The following is an 18,068-nucleotide window of genomic DNA, read 5'->3' on the forward strand; positions in this document are numbered from 1 at the left end:
AGAATTTGCTGCTGCATTCGATATTCAACTTTTTACAAATCGTCCAGTGGAGATATTTACGCACTCAATTGTTTTACACTGTATAGTAGCCATGCGCTAGCAGAATTTCACAGTTGGATGTCAGGTGTCTCACACTCTCTACTTAGCTGTGGCTGAGCCTGCTCATATTGTCATTGATGATACCACTTATCTTTTAAAAGCATTGGTTATCATCATTTTCTTTTTTTGTTTTCATTTTAATTCGATCAAAGTTCTAAAAAATCAAGGGACCCCTTCCTGGAGCTAACAATTGATCTCATATTTAATCTCTTTTAGGCATTAAATGTTGAGTTAGTAAAGAAGTTAAGAATGTTAATTTTCCTCTCCCCAATCGACCAATTGCATATGTTATAGTATATCTTTCTTGTGGTCTCTTGGACTTACTAGATTACAGGAAAAGAATGCATCTAGTCTGGTAGAGTATCCAGTTTAGTGACATTACTATAGGCAACATCACTTGAAGAAAATGCACCATTTTTCATACAAGCCCCTGTTGGCTAGCCATACCAAGATCTTATTTGGGCTGCATATATTATGTGATTTTTAATATTTACTCAGGGTTTACTTGTAGGGAAAGGTATCCTCATACAAGGTTGTCCTGACAAACATCTGTACAGAAAGACTTTAGACACCTGAAGACAGTGTCTAGTATATATTCAAGTTCTCCCAAGTTTCCCTGTGTGAGTTCTCATATGTCTCACTAAATGTGAGGTCTGAGAACAAGAATATTCGCACATTTTACAAGAATATGGCTTCTCCCCACTGTGAGTTCTCATATGTGTGATCAAATTTGATTTTACAGAGCAAGAATATTCACATATGTTACAAGAAAATGGCTTTTCCTCAGTATGAGTTCTCATATGTTTTACTAAACTTGATTTAACAGAACAAGAATATTTACATATTTCACAAGAATAAGGCTTTTCCCCAGTATGAGTTCTCATATGTGTTACTAAATTTGAATTTGAAGAACAAGAGTACTTACAAATTTTACAAGAATATGGCTTTTCTCCAGTGTGAGTTGTCATATGTGTCACTAAACTTGATTTTTGAGTACAAGAATATTCACAAACTTTACAAGAATATGGTTTTTGGCCAGTGTGTGTTCTAAGATGTTTCACTAAACTTGATTTTTGAGTACAAGAATATTCACATACATTACAAGAATATGGCTTTTCACCTGTGTGAGTTCTGATATGTTTCTCTAGATTTGATTTTTCAGAACAAGAATAATCACATATTTGACAAGAAAATGGCTTTTCACCAGTATGTGTTCTCATGTGTATTACTAAATGTGATTTTGCAAAACAAAAATATCCACATAATTTACAAGAATGTGACTTTTCTCTGTGTACCTGCATATTTCACTATATACGTGATTATGTAAAACAAGGCTATCCAAAGAGCTTTTAAACAAGCTCATCAAGTCTTCAAAATAGCATATCATCCAGTTTTTCACTTGTGTAAATTGTCATATGTTGTAATAAATATGCTTTCATGTTAAAAGAATCACAGCATACTTTAGAATGAACGATACTTCACAGAAATGTGGTTTTTATATTATTTTAGTTGATGTAAACAAATATTTCAGAAATATAAAAAACTATTTTCAAAATCTGTGACTTTTCTTCACAATTTCAACAGATTTGTTAATAGGTGTATGTAGAGTAATATTTTGATAGAGATGGACTGTTGTCTTCTACAATTATAATTTTCTATTAGCGAATTAGTAGTAATCGGTGATAAGTTTTTCACAAGATATACCACTGTTATCTTCTATAGAAGAGTATTATTTTTACAAAGAAAATCTGAATATAAAGATGAATCTAAATGCAGCAAAGGTGTTCAAACAGGAACATCTGCAAATAAACAATAAATAAAATTTATTTTTAGTATTTACATTCATATTTAGTCTGTTTATTACTGTCGATATCATTGGATTGAATGTATAACGTCTTCAGTAATTCAGTCTTGAAAGTCATACAAAACAAAGTAATTGTCTTACTAGACGCATAGCAAGCATTGGGTAAGTTTTATAGTGAACTAGCGGGAGTACCCGGCGTTGCCCGGGTGTTTGTAGGTGTGTGTGGTGTTAAATGAAAAAGAAATTGGGGGGGGGGAGGCTAAAAGTTGGTAGGATCAAACCCGAAGCCCTGAGGCAAAGTTTGAAAATAAAATCGGCCAACCAGAATGAGTTAGTGAAAGATGTTTGAATTTATTTAAGTAAAAACCAAATTGACAGGTGCGTGCCCGGAAGTTGTCGAGCGTTACGACGACAACGACGACGACGTCAATGACCAGGTTTGTTTGTTATAAGCGAAGTAAAAAAAGAAAACGTTAACACTTAAGCGGGAAAAAAACACAAAAAAAACTAACGTAAGGCAAACGAACGATGAAAACAGAAAAATGAACACGTGAAAAATGGCTTAAATAAGTCTGTTTCGATATTAAAATTTAAAAAATCGGTGGGTACCCGGGTGTTTTTGGGTGTGTGGTCGGGGTGGATAAGCGAAGTAAAAAAAAAAACAGAAAAACGAACATTACGTGAAAAATGGCTTAAATAACACTGGTTCAATATTTAAATTTAAAAAATCAAAAAAAAAGAAAGATATCTCACACCACGATTCAAACCCAAAACGTTTAGATAATGAACCAACGCGCTACTCAACTGACCTAATGCGATGTACATGAAATTTGTTCAGTTTTTCAACTATTTAAAGTAAATCAGGTCATGACGTCATCTGACGCATGCATAGAACCAGCCGAGAGGGCCGTTTTTGTTGATCCCCCCCAGTCGAAAATTGTCGAGTTCGGGGTGAAAAAAATGAACGTTTTTGGCCAATTTTTCGATATTTTTTGAGCGAAGGATGGAGCTTCAATGATACCGAGTTTGTGAATTTTTGTTGTCTGTCGAAAGTTTTTAGCAGACACAAAAATACATACATACATACATACATTTTCGCTTTTATATATATAGATTATATTTTGAAGTTTTGCACAGAGGGATAGCAAGTGGACATATGGACTTTTTTCAACTTTCTGAAATAACTCTAAGACTTTGAAATTTGAAAAGCTCTGTCTTTGTAGTAGCCAAAATTGTCTTGTTTGTCTTCTAACATATAATATTTCTTAAGATATGCCATTCTGAAGTTTGCAAATTTAAAATTTTTATGACTTTATCACTCGCAATATTTTTTCAGCTGGGAAATTTTGGTACATCTGCAGAATTGGGCTAAAATTTTCCTTAACTTCCTCAGATTTTCCCCAAAAGGTTCCATAAATGTTCTATCTTAGATTGAATGCATGAAATTGGGACATTTTGACAGTTTTCAAAATCATAGAATTTTTTTTCACAAAATTCTTATTTAATAAAGATTGTTTTGGCTAAAATAAGCTCAAAAATTTGCTCCGGCCTATATAATTCAATGAATTGTTGTGTCTGCACAAATAATTAACAAGAACACGGAAAGTAAAGGTATAACAATACTATATTAGGAAGAAAAGTTATATACATATTTACATGTCTTCAGATATACTTCAGTTGGAGATATTCCGGCAGGTGGCATGTTGCATGTCTTACTGGAGGCAATATAGATGTCTTGCCTATTTGACGGTCGGTTGCCGAACTTCCCCAGTATTGGTGATTGATACCTTTATATATCTCACTCACCCACCTATGTTAATTAGTGGGCGTCTCCACAACATGAATGATTGCCAAAAAGCCTCGAGATTAATTATTTCACACTTTACAAATTAGAATCTAGATATAATAAGCTAAGACTATTTGGATTTAAAAAAAACACTCTTGGGAAATATTTTAATTCAATTACCTCCTAAAAAAACTCGAGCATAACATTTTCAAATAATTTCTGACTCCAAACTATTAATGATAAAACCATAAATCAAGATAATTTGAGTAATATTTGTCCAAATTTCATGGTTTAGACATCTATTCCTATGTTTTTAGGGATGCAGAATCTAGATATGACACTTAGACACTGTCAAATTATACTATTCTCCTTAAAATAGCAATACACATGAAAAAATTGAAATAGCTTGAAATATTTCAATATTGGTATGCATAGAAAGAGCTTGATGAGCTAAGAAAGAATCTTTTTAAATTTTTTAAATCTGATAAAATTAAGGAAGTTATGGCTATTTTTGTGCCTCACACGTTTGGATATTTTTCCCTCTTTAAGACCATATGCGTTTCGTCACATTTTTACACTACTTTTTCAGTAAAAATGTCATATCTTTGTTAAAACACAAGACTAAGAAATGAAATTTACTATATAAGTGTATTTTTGTACAAGGAATCAGAATATGCAACTGAAAATCTCCCAAAGTTTATGGTTTCCAAATAATCTGCAGTAAATGTGCATAAATATGCAGCAATTCCTTAAAAATGCCATGTATCCATAAACAGAAAAGAAGTTGGAGAACTCAAAGTTGAATTGTAATGTGCTTTATGTACAAAAAACTTTAATCTAAACATAAGACCATTTAAAAATGAATATATTGCAATATTTCTTTGGTATTATTGTAGATTAACACCTTCTGTTTAACCCCACTCAACTCCTTCTGACCACCCCTCCAAAATGTGATTCTACCTTTTTAGGAAATTATGTATAAAATGCCATGAAAAACTTTAATGAAAGATAAACAAATTATTTTAGAATTGAATGTAAAATAATTTCCTATTACAGATCATTCTAGCATTTTAGGGCAGTTAACTGTTTTTTTTTTCTATGGGAAAATATGCATGCTTTTTTTTTTAAGATGATTATGTGTAGTTTTAAGAGGGTTTCTATGCAATGAGAATATGTGGAGGGTTGCCATTCGGACTTTGAATTAATTGTAGGGCTAAGGAAAATTATGTGTGAACATACTGAAAACTTGACAGAGACAAAGCTAACAAAAACAATATTAGAGGGGGGAGCGGTTAGTTTCACAAAAATTTAATGTAAAATAATTCACCATTTCCTAGCCGTTCTAGCATTTTAGGACAGTTAACCAATTTATTTTTATGTGTATTTTTCTTTAAGGAAGGATCTATTTTTTGTTTGTTTGTTTTAGATGCTTGTATGTGGCTTACAGAGGTATTTTGTTGGGGGGGGGTGCCACTCGAACTTAGTGTTATTGTTAGGGTTAAAGAGTGTTTTAGGAGGAGACTTGCCACACATAATTTGGATTAGAGGTGAAGTTAAGAGAGCTTTTTTTCAAAGAGAGCGTTCAGCACTCATATTTACTGTTAGCGGTTCATAATTATTGGCTTTATATTATATATTTAGTTTTAATTTAATAAGAAACTGCGTTGCGAAATTTCAAAGAAAATTCCATAAATTTGTTGATTTCTATTTTCGAGATTGAAGGTGTTAATTCCATAGGCCGTTTATACTACGCTGGAGCAGGTTGTAAAAATATTTTTCACTTAATAAGTAGAAAAAAAAATAACGAAATAAAAAGCTTCCTAATTGTAGTTTGATGTGTTTTCTAACTGCTTTTAAAATTTCAAGAATATTGATATAGATTTTGAGAGTTTGTATTACTATACACATAGATTCGAAAAAGTTGTCAAAAAAACAAATATATAACAAATAAATGTTATTAAAAGCAAGTTACTTTTCTACCTAACTGGATAATTTTTTAGTGTTTTTATTTAATGTAACATGTTTATTAAGCTTGAAAACAGTGTTTACCGATGTTTTGGAAAATTTAAAATGGCGCCCGACTCTCTTGAAACGGTAAGTTTGGGGAAAAGAGTTAAAAATAAAAAAGTAGACAAAATACTGCTAGAGACTCGCTCAATATATGTTACTGTGACATAGGCTGACATATATTCGGTGAGTTTTTAACAGTATTTTGCATAGTTTTTTTTATTTTTAACTCCTTTTCTCAAACTTACCGTGTCAAAGAGAGTCGGGCCGGGCGCCATTTTTAATTTTCCAATACATCGGTAAACGTTTTTCGAGCTGAATAAACATGTTACATTAAATAAAAACACTAGAAAATTATCCAGTTAGGTAGAAAAGTAACTTATCTTGCCTTTGATAACATTTGTTTGCTATACATTTGTTTTTTGACAACTTTTTCGAATCTCGAATAAACGAGATTTTGATACTTATTTTGATTTTGAAAAAAAACATTTGTGGCTGTTCGCAGTAAAACATTGTTTTGATTCGCTGTTGAAAACTAATTTAAAGAATAAAAGTGCATGCAAGCTATATATCTACAAAAGTTTATTTTGTTTTTTTAACCATGTTTTTAAATTTGACGAGAAATGTGAGAAATTGCAACAGATTCATAATGCCGAATTGGTTGGGATTGTTATTATACATTCTGAAAACCAAATAGTTCTAAACTAATGTTATTCTGATAACAAAATAGCTCTAATTAAACATAAGAACATTTATATTCATATTTTCATGTTTTTCTTAATTCGTTCTTGAATAAAAATTAAAGAACGCGTGTTGTTTACACTGTGCTATCGCTGATTCTACAGGCTGGAGCTGCTGCTGCTACTGCTGCTTCTAGTAATACTAACTTCATTTGACCAAATTCGAGAAATAGAAACAATTTTTTTTTCGGGTAGGTCCTTTTAAATTATCAATTACCGCGGTCCTACTCAACATAAAATAATACTTTTAATCGATAAAGATAGTAAAAAGATTGATTTACTTACTACTGGGTGTCCGAAGAATTTTTTTTTCAAAATGTTCGATACTCGTCATATTAAAGTCTTATTTTTAACACAACAAAAAAAAAAGAAATGGTCAAAAATATTTCGGACACTTGCCAGTATTAAGATTAACACCTCTTCTGATTGGTTCCCAAATTTCATGACGAAATTCTTCATACAATCACGGTACGGACCTTTAGAAAACAGGGGGGAGGGTCATTACAAAACCTTACCGAAAACGCCATTTTATGACGTTCACATTTTTATCACTTTATTTGCTTAAAACTCTTAAAATATATAATGTACATTCATATTTATTAATTCATTCGAAAGTATATTCATTTCTGAACAAAACAGTAGTAATTTGAAGACTTGAAGTGCTTTGGTTTAAAAAATATGGCTATTTTAGTAGAACGTCCTTGAAATCTGTGATTATCCAAAGCGTTTTTTAGTCCGTGTGTATTACTATTTAAATACTGAATTTTAGAATTCTTTTCACTGTTTATGCTAAAATTTGAAATATAAAACATGGAAAAATCTCCAATTTCCAAAATTTATCGTTAGGAATGTAAGTCAGAAAATATTCACACTCTTATTTCACTAATTTGAAGGGATTTTACACATTTTAAAGACAGAACATAAAAATAATATTTCAAATTTTGAAATGATAAATAGAAGACAGGTAATTTCATTGATGAGTATTGCCTTATCAAAAAAGGCATTTTTATTTATAAAAATAACCATCTTAAAATCTTAAAAAATGGACTTGTTTAGAAGCCTTTAATGCATTACTAGCTTCTTATTCTTCTTATTTTTTGAATAGATAATAAAAAATTTAATAAGGATTTAATTACCTAAAAAGTTTCTTAATTTTTAAAAAAATATTATACCAATAAAAATTTATCTTATTTAATTCAGGTTTATTATAAGACAGCACTGTTTTATTGATGTCATTGAGGGTTATTTTTTAGATTTTATAAATAATGAATGAAATCACAAAAATTGCAAGAAATCTCGATTTGATAAAGAGCCTTACTTTAAAGTTCTTAAACAGGATTCCTCAAGGCTGGATGTCCCACCTAGTGATAAACTTTTCACTGACATTAAAGTTTTGTTCAAAGAATATCAACATTTTCAACACAAACGGAGACTACGATGTTTGTAAAGGTGTTACACAAGAACTAATTACAACTGAAGAAATCAACAACATGAATCCTTTTCACAATCTTCTTTGTTGTTTTGAGTGGATCTTCAAAACCTGTTATCATGCAACTACAGGTCACTTGTCTTAGTCAGAAGCTAAATTAGATGTATCAAATAGGGTGGGTCAGACCTTAGAATTTCTAATTCAAACCAAAGAAGAAATACAAGCCAAAGTTAAGGATGAAACTTCAATTACCTTGGAGAAGGCTGATCCAACTTGTCACGGTGAAACCTCTACAATGGGCAATATGGCGAAGGTATGAGCCTGTTCTTGAAACAGAACATAGTAACAGTTTTTGTAGCTAATATTGCCTAGCTTTCTTTATACTTCATGTCACTATTAACACCTTCTATATCTTAACACTTAATCTTATTCTTTAAATGGCATCATTGTTGATGTGATGAAATAAGTTGATAAGCTGAAATTTAAGACAACTAATTAACTTTTTACATTAAAATAATTATTTAATAAAGATAATTTAATTTAATATTTAATTAACATATGTAAATAAAATTTATTGGTGTCTTAAATTTCATTCAATCACTTTCTGTCTAAATAATTTCAATGCTACTCCTTTCATTTCAGATTATGCTGAACACCAACAACTGAAAACTGCTCACCCAAAGAATCAATAGTAGTGAATTAAGAGCCAAGATTGATCAACTGTAATTTTAATGTCAGAGGCGAAGAACATGTAAATATCCTCCACAATCTCCCATGAACCAATGATGACAATTGCAAAAGCGCCAAATTGTGCATAGGTGATAAAAATGGTTTTACATTTATTTTTTAAAGATTGCTTACATGATCACTGATTTCGAGTTAAAGTCTATTAAGTATTATGCATCAAATCTTAAGACAAATACGTTTTAAATGTGTAAATATGTCAGAATAATCAGAAGTAACTTACTATTGACATAAAAGCCATGATTGTCTTTTTATATGACCTAAAAAGTGTAAAAATATTGTTTTTACATAATAATAAAGTGATTTTTACTTCAAAATATTCATGTCATAATCTTGAAAATCAGTAATATCACCTATACATTATTTAAGTCGAATTTTCATAGAAAATATTGACGACGGCAATATCATAATAAAATCTCATTTGAATGTTTAAGATTGTTGAAAAAATTATTGCATTATTATTTTTTTTTTTATGAATTACAGATACCCTACCTTTCATTCCAGAAAATTCCATATGAAAAACAAGCTTAAAACCAGGATGATTTCTTTTTCTTTTGCATTCAAAACAAAAAATCACGTCCGATTATTGGGATTTCTTTACTGAAACAAGAATTTCTGTTTCGTGTGTCTAATTCATTAAAATTAAGCTATGTGTGTCTAATTCATTAAAATTAAGCTATAAACAGGGAAACAGAAAGCCCATGAGAACTATATGAAGATATAAAACGAATATTGAAGGATTTAAAGACAAAAAATGCTTATCAAATGAACAATGAATCTAAATCACTGTAACACAGTGTAATAATTATTTCATTCCTCGTGTCGAAGTGTGCAGAATTGTTTTACTATCAAGTTTAGATTATATTTGTCCATGCATAAGGGTAAAAATAATATAGTAATTACAAATTAAACAAATTTAAACGTCTCTTAGTAAAAAATCTGGCTTATTTTTGTAAGACTACACGTTTCATATAAACAACTTTAATAAAAGGATGAATGCACACTAGGTATCTCCAAAATAACGTGAAAAAAATATATGCATGATTCTTTGACGTCAGACTTCTGTTTACTATAGGAACTATGGAAAAGCAGAACCGACTTAATGATTTTTAAAAACCTTTGTTTATTTTCTTCAAACTACAATTGATAATTAACCTTTGTTATAATTTTGTTAGGTTTTAAGATTTACACAGTTTAATGATTGATAATACTATAAACATTTGCATATTAAATATGAAATACAGTTTTACTGAATGTTCATGTTCGGCTTCCATACTTTTGTTCGGTAAAAAGAGACAAACAAAATATGAGGGGGGGGGGGCTACAAAGTGCTTAATATTTGTGCAATAATATTTTCAAATCGGTTTTAATCTGGAGATAAAATAGCTGACAAGAGCCATGTTTATATAAAAATTTAATATTTAAAAAAAATTTAAATACAATTAAAAATCTATGTTGTAACAGAACATTTTGAAATAATGGAGTTTTAATCTTTTAAAAATTAATTAATGTTTACGAAGTTTCTTTTTCTTGGCAATTCAACTGATTATAGTATATATTGATTCGAAAAAAATGCTATTTAAAAAAAAAAACAACATAATAAAATTAAATTTATATCATTTTTTTAATTGCAACTTCAAGGTAAGTTTTTGTTCAATACGTGTATTTAAATTTTTTAAAAATAAATGTTTTACTCATTTGAACTCTTATGTTTCATAATAAATAGAAATTTCGATAGATTTAAATATATTTTGTTCAAATTTTGAAAAAATAAATAGGGGGGGGCGTACAAAAAATATTACCCCTTATATATTTTACGGAAACTGCATTTTATATGTAATTTCATTCTAAAGTGGATAAGTATCGAAAAGTTCACGAAAATCTGAGCATTAGTTGATTTTTGCTAGATTTATCAAACACTGGTATGTTTTCACGTTCGAAATGCTTACTAAATGGGAAGGTTAAATTAAATTATGTAAACACGATTTTCGTCTTGCAATTTCATTATTTCCGTACGATGAAAATTTTTTTAAAAAATATTACTAGTTTATTTTGCCCTTCTTCTTTTAAATGGTACAAAAGTTATTTGATAATATTAATTTATAATAAAGTTACATCGTTTTACATATAAGGGGGGGTAATTCTGTGGTGACTTTTGGAGGTGTCTAAATGCACACACATCAGTCACTGACGTCAGCAATTTGTGTTAATTATATGAAGTTTTTATCAGCACGGAACAACGGGAGAGGCATAACACGTTTTTAAAAGCTGGTTTCTTTCTTTTTATTTTTCAGACACAAATGAAGAAACGAATATTCGTTATAATTTTGGATGTTTATTTGGAATTCGGTCTTTATCCAGGGGAGATAACTAGATAAGGAAATAAGGTTATTTTGTTGCAGATAATTTAGGACTGAAATAATCAATAGAATAAGAAACAATGTTTTTTTATTCTATAAATCTAATATATATTGACAAATTCATTTTGTCAAGACGCTGAAATGGAAAAAAATTTATATAAATTATAAAGTTCATTTTTCGAATAGACAATGATGAAGTTGTTTTTCGATTAGCGAATGAAAAATATTTACTTACTTCAAAAAATAAACTTCATTTATGATGAACGATTTACATCTATTTAATAAAGAAAATTAATGTTATTTGTCAGTTTAAGGTATTTCAGTACTCTTTTTTCACGGAGACTAAAATGTCAAACAACGCGGTGATTAAATGAAAATCGTCACCATGCGTAAAAAAGTTCCGACTTGTTTCTTTTTTTCATGCAATATTTACGTTTCTTTACTTATATATTGAAAATAGATATAAGACATTTTATAATTTTAAATTATTTTTCAATAAAGCAAATATTTTTGACAAAATTCACCTTTCGTCTTCCCTTGTTTACAAAGCCATTTGGCAGAAGTGACGTCCGGCATATTTTTAACTACGGATGACCAAAACCTTATAGAATGAACCCCTTTTCTTTTTCTTTTTAAAAGTTTTATTCAAACAGTCTTTATTTGAACTCAACGGACTGTTTATATATATAGGTACAAATTCTGGAAATTTCTGTAGTCACATGGAAGAATTTCGGTAAAATCCCTTCAAAGCGTATTGAGGTGATATGAGAAAATAAAGTTGTATGTCGCATTACAAATGTTTCTTTTCTGTGTCTTATGTTATTAGTACATTAGGGATCATTTCGAGTTAAAGGTTCATTTACTGTGCCCATCTGAACTAGAGAAAATCATGATTAAAATGTTGTCGACGTTCTGTAGATCCAAAAGTCAGATCGAGCGTACCGGAAAACGAAATAAGACCGAATTGACAACTCTGAAATTCTAAAAGAAATAATTTAAACAAATGGTTATTGAAATGACGAGTAGAGATAAAAGAAGAGTAAACAGGAATGCCTTTCCTAAAGGTTTTATCAACTTAAAAGTATACACGTGTTTTTGAGAAATCAATATGGCGGAATCCTTAATTCCGGCCAAGGGGAATAACCACGATCCTTTATTTCTGGAAAATTCAAAGCAATTTATTCCAACATTTTCCCCTTCAACAATAATTAAGTATGGAATTACAGAAGTTAAATTTAGTCTGTTCAGTACTAGGTTAAGAAATCCTCATATTTACTTGGAAATCGTCGCATTCTGGACAATCTCCGCACTCCGCACTGACTTACAGGGATTTTGGTCCTCAGCGTCCACATCTTGGGGAGCATGAATATTTTCAGGAACAGGTTATAGGATTATCAGACAATTATGGTACATGTATACGTATTTGTTTATTAGTCACATGTGTACTTATCGCAGTTTCTGTTTGTTATTTTCAGATCTTGATCATTGTTTAATCAACGAATAAAGATTGACAAATAGAGCAGACTCTTATTTATGATCAAGATACAGTGACAATCGCAACGATGCCTGCAGTACGGTGTCAAATCCCTGATTGTGATTACATCACTGACGACCTGGACCCAGCTATCGTCGCAGCACTCATCACAGCTCACAGTGCTATTCACAGATCTCCTCCGACTGTTACTGCAACAATGGAGAAAGTCAAGCGACCCACTGTAACCGCCGCTGGCACAAGCGAGGACTGGGCATACTTTCTATCCCGCTGGACACAATACATGACTGCAACAAAACTGAACGGTCAATACAAAGTTATACAGCTGCTCGAGTGTTGTGATGAATCTCTTCACAGAGACCTCACCAGGACAACAGGTGGCAAACTAGCTGAAAAATCGGTGGACGATATCTTGGCTGCCATTCGTAAGCTGGCTGTTTGTGAAGAAAACACAATGGTAGCCCATGTAACATTGCATAATATGCGACAAGACCATGACGAGTCAGTCAGAAACTTCGGTGCACGTCTCAGGAGGCAAGCAGACATTTGTAAATTTGTTATTGACTGTCCTAACTGTGACGCAAAAGTGAACTAATCAGACGCAATTATGCGGGACGTTCTCACACGAGGTGTTGTAGACCCTGACATTCAGTTAGACCTGCTTGGTGATAAGAATCAAAACATGTCCCTAAAGGAAGTATTCCAGTTCGTCGAAGCTAAGGAAGCAGGAAAACGATCAGCATCAAGGCTACTTGATTCACATTCGGTTGAGGTGGCTAGTTCATATAAAAAATCAAAGCAAACGCAAAGCACAGACAATCAAGTAACGTGCTCTTACTGTGGTAAACACGCCCATGGTGAGAGAAGTGTTGCACAAATCCGTAAGACTCAGTGTCCTGCCTATGGTCATCGGTGTGAACTTTGCCATCGAGAACATCACCTTGCAAGAACTACCCAAAACGTCAAGCACAACCAAAGCCACAAAACTATGACAAAGAAAGTGCAGTGTTTGATTCATTGTGCACGTTAAACTCTTCTAAGTCACAGAATGACAACACAAACACTACCGACACTCACAAGCAGAAGAGACAACAGCAAAGTGTCCCACTAGATCATTACGTTTACAACAGCATGACAGACACATGGGTACACAGAAACTCAAAGCCTCAACCATTTGTGAACATCACTGTGCAAACCGTTCCTGAGGACTATTCAGCCCTCAGAATTGAGTTGTCAGCTTCGTCAGTGTCTGCAAATATACCTGTTATGGCTGACACAGGATGCCAGAGCTGCCTCGCCGGTCTAAAAGTGGTTCACTGCCTTGAATTGTCTGAATCGGACCTTATTCCAGTGACAATGCGTATGCACACAGCAAATAATGATAAAATCAAGATCCTCGGAGTCTTGATACTGAGATATTCATACACAATCAACGGTACTAAAGTGGAGACAAGGCAAATGACCTATGTAACAGACTCGTCAGACAAACTGTTTCTTAGCAGAGAAGCTTGTGTGAATCTTAGAATCATTGGCGACAACTTTCCTAGAGTACGGCTTCCACAACACCATGCAGCAGCCGCGTAAGGAGAGAACAAAGCACCATGTGGTTGTCCTCTTTGCCAACGACCACCCCCACCTCCAAGTGCTCCACCATTCCCACCAATAGAAGAGAATCGCCAAAAACTACAAGAGTACCTGCTTGATCACTACAGGTCTAGCACATTCAACACATGTGAACATCAGCCGCTGCCTCTGATGGATGGACCATCAATGAAACTTATGGTCGACCCCAACGCTGAGCCTCTCGTTCACCATACACCAGTGCCTGTCCCGCTACACTGGTGAGATGCAGTTAAAAAAGGCCTCGATCAAGATGTACGACTAGGTGTTCTGGAACCAGTCTCCATCGGGGAACCTGTCACATGGTGTCATCGAATGGTGACATGTGCAAAAAAGAATGGCCAGCCTAGACATACAGTGGACTTTTAGGCGCTCAATGCTCATGCCACCCATGAGACACATCACACACCGTCCCCATTTTTTCAAGCTCGATCAGTGCCTAATGGCAAGAAAAAGACAGTCTTTAATGCTTGGAATGGCTACCACAGTGTCCCTCTACGCAAAGAAGATCGACATCTGACCACATTTATAACACCATGGGGGAGATACCGATACAAAACGGTGCCACAGGGTTACATAGCTTCAGGTGATGGCTACACAAGATGGTATGACGAGATCGTGACTGATGTTCCAAACAAGACAAAGTGTGTTAATGATGCCTTACTGTGGGCTGACGACCTACAGGAGAGCTTCTATCAAGCCGTGAACTGGCTTGATGTTTGCGGAAGAAACGGGATAACGCTCAACCCCCAAAAGTTTGTCTTTGGAGCCGATGTGGTCGAATTTGCAGGCTTTGCAATCACTCTCAATGACGTCAGGCCCTGTCGTAGATATTTACAAGCCATCATGGACTTCCCAACCCCGAAGGACATCACTGATGTGCGATCATGGTTTGGCTTCGTGAACCAAGTTTCATATGCATTCAGAATGGCAGAGCGCATGTTACCGTTTCGTGATCTTCTGAAGCCAGGCACTCCCTTCCAATGGAATGAACACCTCCAAACACTATTCGATGAGTCAGAAGCTCAGATTGTGGAAGAAATTGAAGAAGGTGTCTCTACATCTTTGACCATATAGAACCACATGTTTGGCAACAGACTGGTCCAAATCGGGAATAGGATTCTGGCTACTACAAAAACACTGTGCATGTATCAAGAGTGAACCATTCTGCTGCCCAACTGGATGGAAGATAACACTCATGGGCAGCAGATTCACCCACCCAGCCGAGTCCCGCTATGCACCTATTGAGGGTGAAACACTGGCAGTGGCAGATTCCCTAGACAAAGCCAGGTATTTTGTGCTAGGCTGCAGAGACTTGATCATCGTTGTTAACCATAAACCTCTACTCAGGATATTTAGTGATTGATCTCTTGAAGACATCCCAAACACCCGCCTAAGAAACTTGAAAGAAAATACACTAAGATACAGGTTCCGAATGATCCACATTCCTGGAGTCAAACATCGTGCCACAGACTGTCTCTCAAGCCATCAAACATGTGATGCAGAGAAGCTTGTCCTACCCAATGATATAGCACAAGTTCACAATCACAAACATGCATGTCATCAGACTGAACCCAACCTCCAACACCACCAGATAGGCGGCATAGATGAAGGCATAGTCTCAGCTGCAGGCTCATCCCTGAATGCACTCAACCTAAAGTCAGTGACCTGGGACAGAGTCCATACAGCCACAGCCAGCGACCCAGGTATGCTGCAGCTGAGTGACCTCATAGAGCAAGGCATACCAGAGCACTGCCATGAGGTACCAGAACCACTGAGGCAGTATTTCCAGTACCGTGAAGGCTTATCAACTGTTGATGGGGTCATCTTGTACAAGGATCGTATAGTGATCCCTCCTTCACACAGACAAGAAGTACTGGATGCCCTGCATTCTGCCCACCAGAGTGTCACATCCATGATAGTTAGAGCCGAAACATCTGTATTCTGGCCAGGAATCACTCCGGACATATCTACTCTTCGTTCAAGCTGCCAACAATGCAACCGTAATGCGCCATCAAATCCAAGTGCTCCACCAGTTCCACCAATGAGCCCGGATTATCAATTCCAGTGCATTTGTGCAGATTATTTCACCTACCAGGGGCATCATTACCTGGTAGTCGTGGACAGATATTCAAATTGGCCAATTGTGGAACAATCAGCTGTTGGAGCCAGTGGACTCGTGACCTGCCTCAGACAGATTTTTGTGACTTACAGGATTCCTGATGAACTTGCATCTGATGGCGGCCCAGAATTCACAGCCACAACCACACAACAGTTCCTTAGTGACTGGGGCGTGCATCACAGACTATCTTCAGTAGCATTTCCTCACAGCAACTGCAGAGCAGAGATAGGCATCAAGACAGTAAAGCACCTTCTGATGGACAACACAACTTCGTCTGGTAACATTGACACCGACTCGTTCCAACGGGCTATGCTACAGTACAGGAATACACCAGACAGAGACACAAAACTCTCTCCAGCCATGTGCATATTTGGCCGACCAATTAGGGATTTCATCCCTATTCCACCTGGGAGATACAAGCCTCATCCAACTTGGCAAAGCACATCTCTTGCTCGTGAAGAAGCATTACGAAACAGGCATAAGCAAAGTGCTGAGAGATTATCTGAGCACACCCACAGACTACCGCCATTGTCGGTCAGAGACCATGTTCGCCTCCAAAACCAAATTGGGCCATTTCCCCGCAAGTAGGACAAGACAGGGGTGGTTGTCGAGATTCGTCAGTTTGACCAATATGTTGTGCGCATTGATGGTTCGAAACGGGTTACTCTGCGGAACAGGAAATTCTTACGCAAATATATTCCAATGCAGGTTAAACCAAAGAGACTCACCATAGACTCGGATGTAGGACTACGCCAACAATCAGCTTACATGCCACAACCTGTAGTACCAACTGCTATGGCTCCGGGCACAGCTCCAAGACCTAGCATATCTACGCCTGTGAAACACGTCAGTAGGCTACCCGACAGGCCACCTCTGCCTGCAAACTCTCCAACCATGGCACCATCGTGTGAGATGCCTGCACATATTCCAGTGCGCCAGAGTGTCCGTCTACTTACATACACGGAGCCACAATCCCCAGATGTCAGGCCACTAGACCTTCCTCTTGGATGCCCTCGGGTTGAAACGGATCATGTCCCGTCACCAACAGTTGAGGCTACACCTACTCCACTGAGACGCTCCAGCCATGTGAAACATGCCCTAGAGTGACAAAAGGACTTTGTTATGTGAAAAAACACATAAATGACATTCATGCACTCTTAGTGCACATCAGTTGATTCCTAAGTACAATGGATCTACCCATTTACACTATACCCAACAGTTCCATATGTTTCTTTGTTTTCAAGTTTTATATAAGTCTTTTTCAATCAGTGTCCAGCATCTCACGCCAACATACATATGGCTTCCTTACTAAAAGACTTGGAGGGGAGATATATGATTATCAGATAATTATGGTACATGTATACGTATTTGTTTATTAGTCACATTAGTGTACTTATTGCAGTTTCTGTTTCTGTTATTTTCAGATCTTGATCATTGTTTAATCAACGAATAAAGATTAACAAATAGAGCAGACTCTTATTTACAGGTAAGGGATTCTTCTCCTTCATGTAGGTATTGTTTTCATCAGTTGGCGGTTCTTTAGGGGCTTCAGGTCTTGCAGGATTTTTTTCATTGTGTTGGTCTTCTTGATTTGAGGAGTTAGGAGCCAGATCTCACACATTGACAGTAGTTTCTGCATCAGAGGGTAGTCGTATATGAGCGTAGTAGGGGTTGATGTCTAATAGGGTAGCGGGGGTTACCGGAGTGTCGAGCTTACTAGACTTAGTATGGTTTCTGACAGATATTGGGCTTGGTTTCGCCCAAGTGGGAACAGAAGTTACAGAGGAAGATTTACGACTATATTTGAACATTCCGTCATGCGGAGTCGTATTAGTGGCAGTGCATAGTAACGACCTAATTGAATG

This window comes from Euprymna scolopes, chromosome 3 (assembly GCF_053919585.1).
Source record: "Euprymna scolopes isolate OS-2025 chromosome 3, ASM5391958v1, whole genome shotgun sequence".
Taxonomy (NCBI): Eukaryota; Metazoa; Mollusca; class Cephalopoda; order Sepiida; family Sepiolidae; genus Euprymna; species Euprymna scolopes.